This window comes from Oncorhynchus kisutch, linkage group LG4, assembly GCF_002021735.2.
Source record: "Oncorhynchus kisutch isolate 150728-3 linkage group LG4, Okis_V2, whole genome shotgun sequence".
Lineage (NCBI taxonomy): Eukaryota > Metazoa > Chordata > Actinopteri > Salmoniformes > Salmonidae > Oncorhynchus > Oncorhynchus kisutch.
Genome location: NC_034177.2, coordinates 60,404,282 through 60,422,318, shown reverse-complemented (window position 1 = coordinate 60,422,318; position 18,037 = coordinate 60,404,282). Strand labels below are relative to the sequence as shown.

The 18,037-nt window shown below is 41.5% G+C and overlaps 1 long non-coding RNA gene across 1 annotated transcript; it reads left to right on the top strand.

Moving 5' to 3' along the window:
- The first annotated feature begins 8,060 nt into the window (after positions 1-8,060).
- Positions 8,061-16,245, top strand: LOC109889781 (uncharacterized). The gene is made up of 3 exons (XR_002255326.2): positions 8,061-8,220; positions 13,463-13,511; positions 14,216-16,245. It is a non-coding gene; the product is annotated as an uncharacterized LOC109889781 (long non-coding RNA).
- The last annotated feature ends 1,792 nt before the right edge of the window (positions 16,246-18,037 follow it).

Genomic DNA, 18,037 nt, shown 5'->3' with positions numbered 1-18,037 from the left:
AGTTTTCACAGCCAAGGACTTGCCTCGAGAGTGTACTCAGACTACTGAAAAATAGCCTCAACTTAGGCTACAGGTGTAGACCGGTCCCTTCTCAGACGTTTTTTTGTTCCAAAGTTCTCTCCAATCGTTTCCTTTGTGTCCTTAGCAGACCACATTGACTCTCAATTAAGGGATTAGGTCAGGATAAAGATTATTAGCCCACACGGCGTTCAAAGACTTTCCCACAGTATCGATAATGATCATTAGGTCGAATTCTTTCCCTTTTGTAAACTTTTTTTTGTCAATGTTAAATAGTGCGGCTCTGTTTCTGAATATTAATTTTGTAACCAGTATTTCCTTAATCTTGTTTTTAAATTTAAAAAATTACAATCAATTAATGTTATAGTTTGGGCAACAACTACATTCTATTGGACGATCAGTTCCGGATTTTTATTGGGTGTGTATGTGTTTCATATCATGTGTGTGTGCAATTGGCTCTCCAAAGCTTTTAATTATGCCCCTCTTAAAGTTCATGGTGATGTAAATTGGGAAGGGGTGAGTCGAAACTCTTGTCAAGGTCATGTTCCGAAGGAAAGTGCCAACAATGCCACAGCTAATCCCTCCCCCTCCAACGCGGTCTGACCCGGGTCCCTCTGCTTGGAGGACGCAGAGGCTGCTGAGCCTGGAGGACAAGAGGCCCGGCTCGCTCCTAGTCATCCTCGCATTAGGCATCCGAGAGCCCCTGGATTATCTGACAATTAGCACCAATTGTGGTGGATGGTATTAATGTAATGTTCTATATTTTTGAATAATGTTTCATTTCTGCCCCTTTTTTCTTCCACTCCTTCTCTTCGGCACAATCGAGATTGTCAGCACTCTCCCTCTGCCTTTTCTCATTTAAAATAAAAGAGTTGGGCTTTAATTTGGTATTAAAGAGCGTAGAAAATGCCCTGCCAGTGCTTGTTGGAAAGAGAGAGAGAGAGAGAGAGAGAGAGCTAGCGTGGAAGGAGAGAGAGAGAGAAGGGAGTAAATCATTTTATGGGGGATACTGTGAAGGACTTGTTTGAACAGGCCCCAAGCCTACCAGTGTTCCCTAATATTGGTGGAAAAGCCTGCTTTGTGTTGGAAGAACGTGTTGCCTAACTATTGTGCCCCATATGGTGGTACGGTTTGGTGAGTTTGGATTACGAGACTCCATTAATTTACGCTAATAACTGGATCAAGCTGCCTCGTCCTGTGAAACTGATCCTCACGTTTTAGTGCTCATGGCTCGTTAAGGCATTTCAGTAGTTGATCTGAGGACTGTTATTACAGAAAGGAAATGTTTGAAACCTACTGATTTAGCTAGTAATTCTTTGTCTCTCTCTAATAGATGTTGACATATATTTGTATTTTCCATCTAAAGTTATGAGTCATATTTCGCCTTTACCCTTAGCTTTTAATTGACAAAAAAACGATGAATCTCAATATCTGTAACTTTTAACCTCCTCTGCATGCAAACACTCAAAACCACAATAAGAAAAGAATTCATGAACACACATGTACAGTAATTGTCATTTCCGAGACTACTGTAAGAGCATCTCAAGTCATTTTCAACATCCTAAAGTGAGATTGTGGTGCAAATTGACAGCCTTTTTCCCCTCCACACCTCCATGATTACTGTGGCAAAATGACAAGAAGAGTCGGCTATGTGGGGATTTCCAGATGGGTCGGAACCCTATGCTGGAATTGACTTCATCCTAACTTTAGTGCTACCTCAGAGTATTTACAAAGGACATCACAGTCAAGTACCACCCTGATGCCTCGCTACCAAGATATTTTGGCAGCAGTGTGCTGTAAGAGGGGAAATCCCCCTTATGATTGCAAGTCTTTCTGTCAGAGTTTATGGGTCGTTACAGACCACTATAGTTTAGTCTAGTTAGCAAATATTCTTCTTCTGTCACATTCATTCATTACCATATTAATGCTTGCATTTCCAGGACACTACACATAGGGTACTTAACAAGCTATGGTACATTTACAAAACGTATGCTATACACCATAGTGTTGTATCAAGCAAAATAGGTTTGGGTATCATTTAAATATGTCAAATCAAATTTTATTGGTCACATACACATGGTTAGCAGATGTTAATGCGAGTGTAGCAAAATGCTTGTGCTTCTAGTTCCGACAGTGCAGTAATATCTAACAAGTGATCGAACAAATGCACAACGACTACCTTATACACACAAATGTAAAGGGATGAATGAGAATATGTGTATATGTATGTGTATATATATACATACATATACACATATTCTTATTCATCCCTTTACATTTGTGTGTATAAGGTAGTCGTGGTGTATAGCACAAATATATATAATATGGATGAGCGAGATGCGGTAGATGGTAAAGAATACAGTATATACTGTACATATGAGATGAGTAATGTAGGATATGTAGACATTATTAAAGTGCCACTATTTAAAGTGAGTAGGAATACCTTTATTAAATCCATGTATTACATTTCTTAAAGTGGCAAGATATTTGAGTCTGTATGTTGGCAGCAGCCACTCTGTTAGTGATGGCTGTTTAACAGTCTGATGGCCTTGAGATAGAAGCTGTTTTTCAGTATCTTGGTCCCAGCTTTGATGCATTTGTACTGACCTCGCCTTCTGGATGATAGCGGGGTGCACAGGCAGTGGCTCAGGTGGTTGCTGTCCTTGATGATCTTTTTGGCCTTCCTGTGACATTGGGTGGTGTAGGTGTCCTGGAGGGCAGGTAGTTTGCCCCCTGGTGATGTGTTGTGCAGACCTCACTACCCTCTGGAGAGTCTTGCGGTTGTGGGCGGAGCAGTGGCCGTACCAGGCGGTGATACAACCCGACAGGATGCTCTCGATTGTGCATCTGTAAAGTTTGTGAGTGTTTTAGGTGACAAGCCTCCTGAGGTTGGAGAGGCGCTGTTGCACCTTCTCACCACACTGTCTGTGTAGGTGAACAATTTCAGTTTGTCTGTGATGTGTATGCCGAGGAACTTAAAACTTTCCACCTTCTCCGCTACTGTCCCATCGATGTGGATAGGTGGTTGCTCCCTCTGCTGTTTCTTGAAGTCCACGATCATCTCCTTTGTTTTGTTGATGTTGAGTGAGAGGGTATTTTCCTGACACCACACTCCGAGGCCCTCACCTCCTCCCTGTAGGCATTCTCATCATTGTTGGTAATCAAGCCTACCACTGTAGTGTCGTCTGCAAACCTGATGATTGAGTTGGAGGCGTGCATGGCCAAGCAGTCATGGGTGAACAGGGAGTACAGGAGAGGGCTGTGAACAAAAGGACTTGAGTTCCTATATGTTGTTATGATCACACCATGAGTTGAATCATAAGGCATACACCCCCGCCCTACTTCTTACCAGAGAGATGTTTGTTTCTGTCGGCTCGATGCATGAAGAAACCGGGTGGCTGTACTGACTCTGACAACATATCCCGAGTGAGCCATGTTTCCGTGAAACAGAGAATGTTACAATATCTGATGTCTCTCTGGAAGGCAACTCGTGCCCTAATTTCGTCCACCTTGTTTTCTAGAGATTGGACATTGGCGAGTAATATGCTCGGAATCGGTGGATGGTGTGCTCTGAGTCTGACCAGTAGGCCGCTCTGTCAGCCTCTCCTGCGGCGACCGCGTTGTTTTGGGTCGGCCTCTGGGATAAGATCCCATGTCCAGGGTGGAGGTCCGAACAAAGGATCCGCTTCAGGAAAGACGTATTCCTGGTCGTAATGTTGGTAAGTTGACACCGCTTTTTATATCCAATAGTTCTTCCTGGCTGTATATAATAACACTTGAGATTTTCTTGGCAAACAATGTAAGAAATAATACATAAAAAACAAATAACTGCATAGTTTCCAAGGGACCTGAAGCGAGGCGACCATCTGTGTCGGCACGATCTTGATGTTCTGGATATATGTAAAGTAATTGCTTTAGGGAAGGTCAAATGATTTGTTTCTATGCGTTATGGTGTTCTTCTAATGGTCCCAATTGCTTACAGTAGCAGTAATTCTACATAGCGTCAAATTAATATTTCCTGTGTGTACTGTATGTGTGTGTGTGTGTGTGTGGGGGGGGGGGGGGGGGGGTGTAGAGTAAAGGATTCTTATTAAAATGCTAAACTTAGTGCATCTACATCAAAGCAAATTGATGGAGAATGACCTTCATTACAATGTTTGAATATATCTTTTTAAATGGTCTGTATGAGAATGCGGTACAGGCAGGAATGGATTACGTATAAAGCCCATCTCCTTTGATGTTAAGTGTCCAGACCAATTAGGCCTGAGGACAGCCGTGATTTCTGACCGTTTCACGGTTTCAGGTTGCAGCATGAGCTTTCACTGTGTTCTTTTGCGCCATAAAACCAACCAATCTACTGAGATTTGGCTGAAAATATCAAATATCAATCACGTTTTTCTATACAATTCACCTATTCAATGGAAATCTTGCAAAAGTTGCTATTACAGTAAATCCAATCAAATATGAATTGTCACGTGCTTTGTAAACAACAGGTGTAGAGTAACAGTGAAATGCTTACTTACGGGCCCTTCCAAACAAAGCAGAATATAAAAAAATCAAAATAATAAGTACAAGGGGTCAAAAAAAGTTTGTGAAAAAATGGTAAATGCAGATTGGGTAGCTATTTGGTTAACTATTTAGTGGTCTTGGGGGTAGAAGCTGTATAGGAGCCTTTTGGTCCCAGACGTAGCGCTCCGGTACCGTTTGCAATGCGTCAGCAGAGAGATCAGTCTATGACTTGGGTGGCTGGAGTCTTTGACCCTTTTTAGGGGCTTCCTCTGACACCGCCTGGTATAGAGGTCCTGCATGTCAGGGAGTTCAACCCCAGTGATGTACTGGGTTGTACGCACTACCCTCTGTAGCATCTTGCGGTCAAGATGATGATGGTGGTGTTGAAGTTATGAGCGGCCACGCAGTTGTGGGTGAACAGGGAGTACAGGAGGGGACTAAGCATGCACCCCTGAGGGGCCCCCGTGTTGAGGGTCAGCATGGCTGATGTGTTGTTGCCTACCCACACCACCTGGGTGGCGGTCGGTCAGGCAGTCCAGGATCCAGTTGCAGAGGGAGCTTTTCAGTCCCTGGGACCTTCGCTTAGTGATGAGCTTGGATGGCACTATGGTGTTGAATGCTGAGCTGTAGTCTATGAACAGGATTCTCAATAGAGATTGCGTCATCTGTGGATCTGTTTGGGCGGCATACAAATTGGAGTGGGTCCAGGGTTTCTGGGATGATGGTGTGATGGTGTGAGCCATGACCAGCATTTCATGGCTCAGATGTGAGTGCTATGGGGCGGTAGTTATTTAGACAGGTTACCTTCCCATTCTTGGGCACAGGGACTGCTTGAAACATGTAGGTATTGGTAGGATTAATAGCTGTATTGACACTTTGCTGTTGGATGGTTCGTCAGCAGCCCATAAAACACTGGCTATGCATCCCAGTGCCTTTGTAACTTGTTTTCTGTTCCTATGTTTATGCAACGGATCACGTCTACAATGGAATAGCTCATAAATGTTCAAATAAAACTTGACTGTAAGCAGGTGTAAAGCAATACAAACCTGACAATTAAGGGAAATCACACTTTGCACTTTGAATTGAATTGTATGTGCATCCACTGTACATCCCTGAGTCAAGTTTGAACTTTTGCTCTTTTTTTGTTGCTCTTTCCCAAAGTTGTTATTGTTACCAACCTGTCGCTGTATGGCCGGGGTGTTTTGCTCAGGTGGGGCTAGAGGCCAGAGGTGCTATGGGGCGGTTATTCATTTAGACAATCCAGCTTCCCTTTATAGTGTTAATATGGTGTCAGGCTGTGGGCTAAAAAGCCTCGACCACAGCTGGCACATGCAGTGTCTCCATGGCCGGTGTTTTCACTACGTGAGAGAAAACAATCCACCCGCTGTTCCCCCTGGTCCGCTGGCCGACCTTGCCCTTGGGCCACACCACCATACCCAGCTGCTGTTGCTCTGTGGCAAGGGAAAACGGACCAGCGTGTCCCACTTGCAGGGACGTTCTGTTGTCTATGCTGTGGGCCCCTTCCTGCAGGTGTGCTAGGGCCCTCTACCTCCGCTCTGTTTGATTACCTCGCAGGCCCAACACTTAGGACATCTTAGGGCTTCCCTCCACCCCAATCCTCTGACTGATTCAGGACCTCCAAATACCTTTTAGAGCCCTAATCCCGAACACTTAAGCCCTTCCTGATGGGTTCTACTCCAAGGTCCTGCTGGTTTAACCAATCCAAATAAAGCACAGGGGCTACGAGTTCTACCTACCTTTAACATTTTTGTATTATTATTTGCTCTCCTAACCTTGTTCTGCTGGGAAACAACCTCTAGGTAAAGTTATTGTTATAGAACTCTTATAGAAGTGTGTGGTGTGTGTGTGTGTGTGTGTGTGTGTGTGTGTGTGTGTGTGTGTGTGTGTGTGTGTGTGTGTGTGTGTGTGTGTGTGTGTGTGTGTGTGTGTGTGTGTGTGTGCGTGTGCGTGTGTGTGTGTGTGTGTGTTCGCGCATGTGTATGTATATGGGCGCACTTGTGTGTTTGTGTGTGTGTGTGTGTGTACAGAATGTGAGTATACAGGTGCATTCTGTAAACATATAGTAAATAGTACATGCTTAGACAGCACAGGTTTAAACATGCAAACATAAGAATACACACATAACACAAATGAACATTTGGCTACACCTGACATGTCTGCAGACAGGAACACCTCCCTGGAAATGTCAGATGCCTTGGACTAAAAGTAAACATTGTTTGGAAGGAATAGTATGACAGTGTGGAGTTGCCACATCTATACAAATGAAAATGTAATACAGCGTAACAGCTTTTATAACCTTTTTTAAACATGCAAAGTAAGTCATTTTTTGGGTTTCTTTACATATTTTCTTTACATATGCATATTTTACCTGTAAGTGTAAGTGCACGCACTATCTCACACAAGAGGTTCGAGAAATGTTACTGTTTCTTGTGTATACTTGTGTACAGGAGCACCCAAACTGCCATCTCACTGTTAAACACTATACAAGGGTGGTACTTCTTCAGCAGTGCTTCCACCTCCCTCATTTAGTTTGGGTAAATAGTGGTGTCCAGGCCTGCACCTGTTTTGGGCTGCTTGAGAAATGGACTTTCCTGAAAAGTCCCTCGACCTCTGATCTCTAAGGAGCAGGAAGGGGCTGCCAGCGAACCAGTGCCCTCCTGTGTGGCCAGCTGCCATTTAACCCCCTAATTGTTACAAGGCAGCTCCTGGCACTCAAAAACTTGGTTTCCGGAAATCGCTCTTAAACAATCAAATAAACGCACATGCACGGAATTCGCTATGCCCAGGGCTTGAGAGAGAGAGAGAGAGAGAGAGAGAGAGAGAGAGAGAGAGAGAGAGAGAGAGAGAGAGAGAGAGACGTATTAATGAGGGTAAAAGCTGCCAGTACAGTGTGGTTCAACCAGAGAAACAACATATGACAAACTATGGGAGATTTTCAAAAATCTCGAGGCCATTTTGGACAGAGTATATTTAGTAAGCTTAGTATTGCCGCCCATTTGAAGAACAAATATACAGTTGTCGTGTTCACTAGGCATAGCAACCATCAAGAGTCAGGCTAAAAAAAGATTAAGCATAGTTCAAGAATTCACTAGGTGGCACCCAATGTAATGGTCTACTCAGCGTTCAGTTGCCATTTCACACAAATCATGTCAGGGATATGAAAACAGGGTTATTACAGTCTAATGATACACAAATTCAAGGTCAAATAGGGTGCAGTAATATTAAGTTCAAACACAGTGCAGTAATAGAATTCCTACCTTAGGAAAGTGATCAGTTGAATGTTTCTCTTCCTTTGTTTGCATTACACCAGAGAAGATGTCTCAAGATGTTGTTGTGCGTTTAGTACTATTGACTCACATCAGGCATCAGAAAGTGTTGTCGATTTCCTCAGTATTTTTTTTTATCATGCTATGTGCTGGGGCTCATCAGGCTCTCTATGTGGTTGGCTGCACTGGGCAATTTTTTTCTCCATCCCTACACATTTGCTTTTTTGCTTTGGCATTCACCTCCGGTGTCAGGCTTAGAGTGTTTCCCAGCAGCCTTTCTGATAGCAGTCCTCGTCGTGATTGCTTCCCAGGATCAGAGCAGCGAACGCCAAGAGCAGGCGGCTCAGCATACCACACATGCTGCGAGATCAAAGGTCATTCTTGGAAGCCTAGGATTATGAGGGAGGTAAAAATGTATTTTTTTTATCCTTCTGTTTTGTTTTTGATCACCCTAGCTGACCCACCTCAACCTGTACTCCCACGCCACCTCGTCTTAGACCTTAGACTCAGGTGTTATTTCTCAAGAGGGGCTCCTTGCGGGGGCGTAGGGGTTGAGGTTCGGTAACGTAAACAACAGACAAAATGCAACGCAACCTTGAGCACCGGCAAATGAGATTTGGAGAGAGTTCTAAAGAGACGCCAAGGTCAGTTGATGTGGGATCTGGTGTTCTGTCCCGAGTCTCCCAGAAATAGAGACCGAATCAAAGGCAGCTCATGACTGATACTTCCACAGAGGTCACATCTCTTCCATTACTGCAAGCAGAAAGTATCAAATATACATTACAGTAGCTAGCATATCCACATTGACAGATACTGTACATGATACCCTTTTCTTTATTATGGTCTGTAAATGACTGGGTTGTCCTGCTAGTTACTGTGCAAGTAGCTACTAACGTTTCCACAATTGCTTCAGCAGAACTGTTGTTGTAATGTAAAATGTTTCACTTTGTCCCACATTTTGTATCCGAAAAAGTTTTCAAGAATTTACTGTGAAATGTTTGAATATAATGCAATAGCTTAAATCCTTCATAAAAATCTATCCAGCCTTTAACTTTAAATGAAATGTTTGAAGCTAAAGACAGATACTGTTTTTATATTAAAAAGCTATAAAGATAATTGCACGCTGGTAGGAACCCCAAAAGATAATACATTTTGTGCAAATTGCAAAATGACTTGTTCAAAATGATAAACAATGCGATGAGACGTACTTTTTCCTAAGACGTTCTTATAGCTTACTGTAACTCAGACTTTGCATTTTTGCACATTAGAAATACCCACTATTACTTACAGTATTTACGCTAACAAAAATTGCATCATTAGTTGTAAAATTGCATTATTATTATGAAGCCTGAGTATTCATACAAAAATACATTGTAAAAACAATGTCTGAAATGGTGGTGGATTAATGAAGTGCCACAAACAACAGATCGGGTTGTTTTAACATATTAACACCCATCATATTACCTGCATTGATCAGTCATATGGGGTATCTTTCATTCAAAATGTGCAAGAAACTGTATTAAATGCATGTGAAAATGGATTTCATAGTATCGCTGTCATCACGATTTACAATTTAATAACAATTATAAGTAATGAGCATGACAAGTGGTAAGTATAGAGTCCCATTTTATGCTGACATAAGCCATTTTGAAATAGTTAGCCGTAGGTTTGGATAAGATTTTCTTTGTGTCTTCTTAATTAAAACAACCCTCACCAGCCAACCACAACTTTCCGTAAATCTGTATTGACTAATGTGTTTTCAAACAGCATGATTGAGTTGTGAAAAGTTGCATATGTGGTACACATCTTCATTTGCTGAATGAACATGTTCCGTATGTACATTGCCTTCAGAAAGTATTTACACACCTTGACATTTTCCACATTTTGTTGTGTTACAGCCTCGATTTTAAAATAGATTCAATTTAGATATTTTTGGTCACTGGCCGACACACAATTACCCCATAACGTCAAAGTGGAATTAAGCTGAAAGTATCGAGTCAGTAGGTATTCAACTCCTTTGTTATGGCAAGCCTAAATATGCTCAGGAGTAAAAATGTGCTTAACAAGTCACATAGTAAGTTGCATGGACTCAATCTGTGTGCAATAATAATGTTTAACCGGATTTCTGAATGACTACCTCATCTCTGTACCCTAGACATACAATTATCTGTAAGGTCCCTCAGTTGAGCAGTGATTCAACCTCAAAGACCAGTGAGGTTTTCCAATGCCTCACAAAGAAGGGCGGGCACCTATTGGTAGATGGGTAAAAAAAAAAAAAGAAGCAGACATTGAATATCCCTTTGAGCCTGGTGAAGTTATTCATTACACTTTGGATGGTGCATTAACACAACCAGTCACTACAAAGATACAGGCGTCGTTCCTTAGTCAGTTGCTGGAGAGGAAGTAAACCGCTCAGGGATTTCACCATGAGGCCAACGGTGACTTTAAAACAGTTAGAGTTTAATGGCTGTGATAGGAGAAAACTTAGGATGGATGATCAACAACATTGCACTTACTCCACAATTACTAACCTAAATGACAGAGTGAAAAGAAGGAAGACTGTTTAGAATAAAAAATATTCCAAAACATGCGTCCTGTTTGCAACAAGACACTAAAGTAAAAATACAAAACATTTGGGGAAAAAATATACTTTTTATACTTAATAAAAAAGTATTATGTTTAGGGGAAATCCAATACAACACGTTACTGAGTACCACTCTATATTTTCAAGCATAGTGGTGGCTGCATCATGTTATGGGTATGCTTGTAATCATTAAGGACTGGGAAGTTTTTCAGGACAAAAAAATAAAGGAAAGGAGCTAAGCACAGGCAAAATCCTAGAGGAAAACCTTGTTCAGTCTGCTTTCCACGAGACACTGGGAGATTACTTCACCTTTCAGCAGGACAATAACCTAAAACACAAGGCAAAATCTACATTGGAGTTGCTTACCAAGAAGACAGTGAATGTTCCTGAGTGGCCGACTTAAATCTACTTGAAAATCTATGGAAAGACCTGAAAATGATTGTCTAGCAATTATCAACAACCTATTTGACAGAGTTGAATAATTTTTAAAAGAAAAGTGGCAAATGTTGCACAATCCAGGTGTGTAAAGCTCTTAGAGACGTACTCAGAAAGACTCACAGCTGTAATCGTTGCCAAAGGTGTTTCTACAAAGTATAGACTCAGGGGTGTTAATACTTACAGTACCAGTCAACATTTTGGACACACCTACTCATTTTAGGGTTTTCATTATTTTTACTATTTTCTAATTTTCTACATTGTAGAATAATAGTGAAGACATCAAAACTATGCAATAACACATATGGAATCATGTAGTAACCAAAAAAGTGTTAAACAAATCTTCATATATTTTAGATTTTAGATTCTTCAAAGTAGCCACCCTTTGCCTTGATGACAGCTTTGTACACTCTTGGCATTCTCTCAACCAGCTTCACAAAGTATGCTTTTACAACAGTCTTGAAGGAGTTCCCACTTGTTGGCTGCTTTTCCTTCACCCTGTGGTCCAACTTGAATCTCAAATATAAAATATATTTTGGTGTGTTTAACACTTTTTTGATTCCATATTTGTTATTTTATAGTTTTGATGTCTTCACTATTATCCTGCAATGTAGAAAATTGGGAAAATAAAGCAAAACCCTTGAATGAGTAGGTGTGTTCAAACGTTTGACTGGTACTGTATTTAGCAAGGCAGCAACACATAACAACACAGCATGGTAGCAACACAACATGACAACAACATGGTAGCAACACAACAAGGTAGCAGCACAAAACATGGTACAAAAATTATTAGGCACAGACAACAGCACAAAGGGCAAGAAGGTAGGGACAACAATACATCACGCAAAGCAGCCTCAACTGCCAGTAAGAGTGTCCATGATTGAGTCTTTGAATGAAGAGACTGAGATAAAACTGTCCAGTTTGAGTGTTTGTTGCAGCTCGTTCCAGTCGCTAGCTTCAGCAAACTGAAAACAGGAGCGAGAGTGTACTGTCCTGGAGTGTACTGCACTAACTACATGTGTGCTACAGTGCTAAATCAGAATAGCTATGATGAGCCGGAGCGCAAAGTCATAAAAAGCTATTGTTTTAAAAGGTTAAAAGAAATCCTCTTTGTACAGCTTTCAAAGTAACAAAGTAAAGTAAACATTTTCATGCCTATTTTATATTTCATAAGAAGATCCTCTTCAATATTTCAAGAGAAGATAAGGAACCTTTCTGTCCTTTCTTCTCAAATTCATTGAAATAACAGTCTATATTTGAAAGACAAATAATGTTATTTTTATTATTGAAATGATTTAGACTATCACGCTGGTTGTGAGCTCTGCTGGTAACATATGATTTCCTGCTGTTTGTTAAGGTCAACAGGAGTAATGGTATAGAGAAGAGGAGGCTCTGGAGTCGGGACTGCGGTAGAAGACAGACCCAGTCCCAAAGAACCATGTGTTTCTCTCCCTCTCCTTCTCCATGGCCCCTGTGATTCCAATGCTATCTCAGCGTGCTAGAAGGGAGTTGTCAGGCCCGAGAGTGCTATTAAGCGGTGTGTTATTTACACATCATAAGCCATTCTATTACATTGACATCCAGAGGGCCCATTTCACCACTGTTCTCAGTGTGCCAGGGCCTTGTTGCTCTCTGTTTGCTCTCGGCCCCGCATGCTGATTGGGTGATTTTGTGTTATGACATTCCAATACTGCGGACCATGCGTGAGGTCGTTCCTCTGATATAGTCTGAAAGCATTCATTATTTGAGGGGGGGGGAAATAGACAAAAGGTCAGTGATAGGATGGGGCGTTATGGAGTGGAGGTGGGATTTACAATTGGGTGGGGGATTAAGTTTTCTCTCTTATATCTCTTACTTACAATAAATCCACACGTTTCCATCCAAAGGATCTTGTTTAAACTGGGGAAGTGCATGAAGAAAATCTTTGACTTATTTCAAATTCATTGAGTTCAGCATAACATTGCTGGTCAGGGTGAGCCCTGAGACTCTAAAGTTGACCCGTATAGGGAATATCTCTGATCCAAAATATTGGAATTGTCTTCTCATTGTCGTCCCCAAAAAACGTCCTGCCATTTACCGAAAGCATAAAAAAAATATTTGACGTCTTATAATAGGATCTGTAACTAGTGTTGACATAGGTGCCCCCAGGAAAATAAATCTGGTTTAGCTATTGGTGTGAGTGACCCTTGACTGAACCCCATAGAAAGCCTTAATGCAGGTGATGGGTTATTAAGTTCCCCAACTACATTTACTCTAGTACCTGGCCACAGATATAATAGTGTAGCACAAATCGGTATGACACAGTATGCAGTGGCGGTAGGTATCCTAGCGTTGGGCCAGTAGCCAAAAGGTTGCTGGTTTGAATCCACAAACGGACTGGGTGACCAATCTGTCAATGTGCCCTTGAGCAAGGCACTTAACCGCGATTGCTCCTGTAAATTGTCCTGGATAAGAGCCGTGTGTAAAATGCATAAGGAATGTCGACACATTCACTTTTATGCGTGTGTTGAAAAGCTGCCGAATTTGCTCGGCAACACAAGAAGCACGGCAATACAAGAATGCACTCTCTCAATGAACTTCTGCTGTATTACCCATCATGTATTTACTTTTTTTAATTTTTATACTCCAGCATACACGGGACAGTATCTCCCAGCACCACAATGGAGACACGCTTGGTAGTAAGTGTATTAACCCTCTTCTAAAGTACTATGTATGTATTTAGCCCATGTGATTTTGCATGATATTTTGCAGTTTATAACAGGCTAATAATATTACTATTATTATTAATAATAATAATACAATTTCAACCTCCAAGCTTTGAGCATTCAGTGCAACTGAAAGTTACGGGTAATTAGAGGGTAATATGCTGTACAGCATATGAGACAAAGCTGTCTATATAACTGTAAATGATACGTTTACAGTTCATTATGGGGAATACACAGTGGTCCCACAGAACCTTAACACCAAATGTGTCACTAGTGCGATGAAAGAGCTCACAGCTCAGACATAACGCAACAGTTGTGAGCCAAAATTAAAGGACGTGTCGAGTTCCTCTTCTACACCGAGAGTACAGTATGAGTCATTTGAAATCGATAGGCCACTCCAACAATCTGGTGTTAGGGACAGAAATGTGCACCAGCGATCATGTTGTTAAAGTAATTTACAACTGACTTTTATTGGTCTGTCCCTAACAATGACATTTCCCATCTGTAAAGACATCCATAAAAATGATAACAGTGTACAGCAAGTGCAAAGTTTTCATTTGCGGATGGGGGGGGGGGGGGAAGAGACAATAAATCATGTACAGACTCATGTGAGAAGGCGGATTGGAATCTATCGTAAAGTCTCGAGACTGTTCTCCACTCCCGTCTCTCATCCCCAGGTCTCTCCTCTAGCGAGCAGTACCTCATCAGCGAGTTGGAGTCGGCCCCAGTGGGATGAGTCTCTGTGGTTATCATACACCATCTAGTGGCTACAGCGGGTTAAAGGAGATGCAGCAGGCCACTGTGACCCAGCACCTCTCGGTCTTCACGTTGCAGTGTGGAGAGGTGCCTCCATTCATGGAAAAGGAATGAACAGAGCTGGTTGAGAATGCACTGCCGAGCCCAACATTACAGCCAGTTGCGGTATTATGTTCTGGGTTACAGTTGTAGCTCAGAAAAAATGTGGACGTGGCTGTAGAAAACAATTGTTTGGGAAATATTATAAATCACAATAATAGTTATTCACCATTAGGATAAAAGTACAGTTAATCACCTAAACGATTCACAATTATTTATTTATTTTACAAATACATCAAATTTCTCATGCCATGCAATACCATGTGCTATTGAGATTATACTGAATTCATTTAGGACTCAAATACAGACATGAAAGGCATAGATTGTTGCTATAGACACAGTAATGATGTACATATAGGCACTCAGTGAGCATAACTCTCCTATCCCCTCAGCCTGATCACTGTAATCCTAATCTCAACATGAGTTTACAGAATTATAGGTCACCTCGAGTTCAAAGGGGCAAAGGTGATTGAGATACTGTATTAGTTGAGGAGAGGAATACAATGATTCAGTATAGTTTAATGGTGTACGCAGAATGTTGCCTACAGGTTCAAGGGGAATGGTATAAACATGTCAAATGAATGTTATATTTATCATTTCAGAGGTGTTGAGATATGAGATTCAGGTTGTCCAGTCTAGGTTGCTTTGAAGCATGATGTGTGAATTGAATGTGATCTCTAAAAAGGATACAGAGGAATTGAGATTTGAGCAGAATGTGGTTCACATTACAGAGACACGTTACAGAGATATATAAGAATGTGTGAAAGCAATGCACTCGCAATCCCCTCATTTCACAAGCCTATTATCCAATTGAAAACTGATCCTCAGTGAACTCCCATTGTGTGCCTCTCTCAAAGAAGAAATGTACAAAATAGATCTCAAGTCTCAAAAGTGGAGGCTGTGGAGTTTGAGTTACAGATGTGACCATTAAAAAAAAAAAATGTTTACTAAGAGTTCTTGCACAGAGACCCTGTGAGCCAGAAAGGCTCCACCTGTTTCATAACCTTGTTGAGGCTGGAGCACCATTTTATCTGACTTCTCTGCCCTGAATGAAAATGTCTCAGTGTGACAATGTCAAACAGGGTATGCTAATGATTCATCCCTGTACAGTAAGCATTTCATGGTAAAAGAGCCCCCACTTGGTGGATCTCCTAATGGGTTGTGACTTCTGCTGTCAACGGCTCAGCTACGTGCTCTCTTCCTGTAATTTCCACCCATCTTCACTGTTCACCGATATGCTTTCAATAAGACGCGTTTACAATAGTTTCTGTCAAATCAGGAATGGGAAATCTATGGTGTTTGTAACAGCAGCTTCATAGAGTTTATGGATCAACTTTTATAGGAGAACCTCTGGCTGATAACTCAACAAACATATTCCCATTTTATGTCCCATTTATGTCACATACTGGGAGGAGAAATTAAAAAAGGTGTCACAGGACACCTCACTTTATAGCTGAGAAAAAGAAAACTCTGCACTATTTTTCAAAGGATTTATTTTAATCAGGCCGGAACCTCCATTCCATTTGTTCCTCTGACTGGTGATGCAATCCCTGCAGTCCAAAACCCTCCAGTCATTAAATTGTTTTAACGTGACTGAAAGCACTTGTGCAAATAAACAGACAGTTACAGTGGATAGAAAGGTATCCCTGTGTCCACGCATGAACCAACAGTGACTAATTCCAACTTGTGCCTTTTATCTTGTTAATCCCATTGCAATGCAGTTTGCAGGTCTTAGAAAATACTTATGAATTACATCTAATAGGCTTCAAATCAAGTACTAATTAAAACTGCATTAACCTTAATGAATCTGAAAAATGGAGACCCCAATTTATTGGAGTTGTGTTTATACAACAGCTGGTTTCAATAATACATGACGCAACCTGCTCTTTGGGATGAACTCCTCTTCTTAATGTGAACCTCGTGTGTGTGTGTGTGTGTGTGTGTGTGTGTGTGTGTGTGTGTGTGTGTGTGTGTGTGTGTGTGTGTGTGTGTGTGTGCGTGCGTGCGTGTGTGTGTTTGTCCCTCCTCGTTATTACAAGCCTCGTTAGAGGTTAACTTAGCAACATTAAGGCATCTTTAGAATCAGGAAAACAGACGAAGCAGCATTGTGCCAATCAGCGTCACAGGTGTTCATAATTGTCTGACTAATTGCTTCATTACTTATTTTAAGGCCTGAGCCCCGTTGAGCACCGTCTGTGGTTCCATCACATCTGCATTTTGTGAAGCCCACTTCAGCTTCCATGGGAAGTCTCTCCAGAGTTTTAACATGTATCTGCTTGTTACCTTGATTTCCCACGAGGACATCCTTTATTTATTCGCTGATTCCAACTCAAACGCCTTTAATGGAAATTCCCATGGTGGTATATGAGCTATGGGCAATGTGCTTATGACAATTTGTTGTCGGCTATCTCATTAGTAATTGAGAGAAGAGTGTTGTTAAAAAGACCACGTAAATGACGCCATTCAAGTCATTGTTTTAGCCCTATTGTTTAGGGTGCAGTGTCCTAGCGGGCTGTAGGCTAATATTGGCAGATCTTTCATGACTGCTGTGAGTTACAGCCTCAGTCTGTTGCTGAGGGGACCCAGAAGAGACCTGCCATCCTAATGAATCAGGGACCACAAATGAGTGGAGGACCTGGGGAAACACTGATTTTCTATCACTGAGGCATCAGCATAACCGCCGGCTAATCAGGGATCTGATTTCAACCTATGATATTATCTCGGTCATGTCAAGATGTGTGTAAATGACACAACAAAGCTACTCATTTGTCACCCTTTTGAACTAGAATATCCATAGCTGTCAAAGTATGCTATTCTTTTATGGTCATTATATTTGGAAGTATGAACAGAGGAGAGGTCCTCAATATTAATGAGACATTGAACATGCTATAAACAGGAAGTACAGTGAGAAATCCCATCTCCTAGACCAATAGGACCCCCCCGCCCCCAGGCATATGCATACCCATGTGAAATTACTTGGAGAAAAAAAAAACTCCAACCCGAGCCACCTTTGCCCACCCACATAGGCAATGAGGCAGTTATGGATCTATGCTCATGTCTTCAACTCTGGGCTTGTGCAGACCAATTATCTCCTAATCATCAATGGATGTGACCTGTGGCTTATGGCAGATGTTTGTCAAAGCCCTCATGTATCCGTCTGTATTTCAGAGGGATTTGAAGCGATGGCGGGAATGTAAAATCTATACTACCCTCTGATGGATCTGTCTCTCCCCAGCATGAAATGCTTCTGGCCAAATGTCAATCATGTCATCTTTGTCTATGCTGGTTATCCCATTGAGATAACATCGATGTATCCCAAAGTGGCAAAAATCTTCAAATTCAAAATGACCATAGCAACGGGTACAATAATGTTCACTTGAAATTCAGTCCCATGAAATGACATGAATCACAATAAGTGTTCTATATATCCTGCAAGCCATCAACTAATGAACTGCTGTGGATATTGCCCCTCTCTAGCAGTTTGCATGTCAATGTTACTACAGTATTAGACCTATCATACAACAAGCCTCGTTCCTCTACGTATAGCCCCTTCTATCCATAGGTTATCAATAACAATAGTCAGATAATAATAATTTCTATTACCTTTTTCTTAAGAGATTGAACCGGGAGTTCATGTTTCAAAA